Raw genomic sequence first — 1,135 nt, 5'->3', positions numbered from 1 at the left:
GCCAGTACCTGATACATTATTCTTTGCTATCCTTTATTAGTCTTTGGACTCCGAGTCACGTCTACGTATTCTATCACGAGATTTAGCGCTGACGCGCTTTCGTCTTTTTGCCACTCTCTTTTAGTAGCATTTTGATTTTATTTATGATTAAATCTTTTATCTGCATGAATCAAGATAAGCACACAATATCATGATCACTGGCACTGACAGTTTTTTCTCATGTGTCAGAAAAATTGCCTAAAAGCATAGATTGTGTGAAGAAGTTAAAATGATAAAATTTCTGCGGATCCAGTGCATACTTGAGGGAAAAAGTTAAGAATTAGTGGTGCCTAAATGTTTAACCCTGTTGAATCAAGAAAAATAAAGCAATGTAGATGTACATTGACGTTGTCTCCAAGAGAGCTAGAGGGTTAGAGCATTCTAGGACATGGGCAGGGTACGATGAAACGTATGTTTTACAGGCGGATGACTTTCCAACCAGCCGCGAACCACTTCTTTAGAAAAATGGATAGACTGCGGTCGGGCTGAAATAGGAGAAAGAAGAGCTCAGAAAAGAGGGGGGAGGATAGGCTTCATCTTGGATGCTAACTCTAAAGATTATAGGAGTCCGCTTTAAAGATAGTGACCGACAACCGTTAGAATCAAAGAATTATCAAAACAGACAGAACAGGAGTTGCCTTTTGCGCGCGGCCACTGGAGGAGGAAATGGCTGTTGGAATTGTATGTCGGCGGGCAGGAGAAGACCTAGATCTCGCGAACATGGAAATGATAGCTATTCTATGAACCGAAACGTAAGGACAAGCACATGATTCGAGAAACTTCAGCAATTACAAACTCAATAATTCTGTAATCATCTTAGGCCGATTTAAACTGATATCTGGTCTACGCACCGACGGAAGATGATTATAAATCGAATGGCAGCGAGTTACTGGGATCTTTTCCGTCAGCAGACACAACAAGTCCTAAAAATGTTCAAACCGAGCCGCCCCCAATAATCAGCACCTGTAACGTCGCGGGATCATTACACATGGAGCCGCCCCAACCTCCCGGAACTTTGAAAACACGAGGTTAATAAATATAAAATCAAGCGGTAGGGAAAGTACTACGTTTATTGGTTAATTAAGAATGAAGAAAT

Source organism: Priapulus caudatus, unplaced genomic scaffold (genome assembly GCF_000485595.1).
Source record: "Priapulus caudatus unplaced genomic scaffold, Priapulus_caudatus-5.0.1 Scaffold105, whole genome shotgun sequence".
Lineage (NCBI taxonomy): Eukaryota > Metazoa > Priapulida > Priapulimorpha > Priapulimorphida > Priapulidae > Priapulus > Priapulus caudatus.
The sequence above is the reverse complement of the archived record's forward strand: the minus strand, read 5'-3'. Positions refer to the sequence as shown.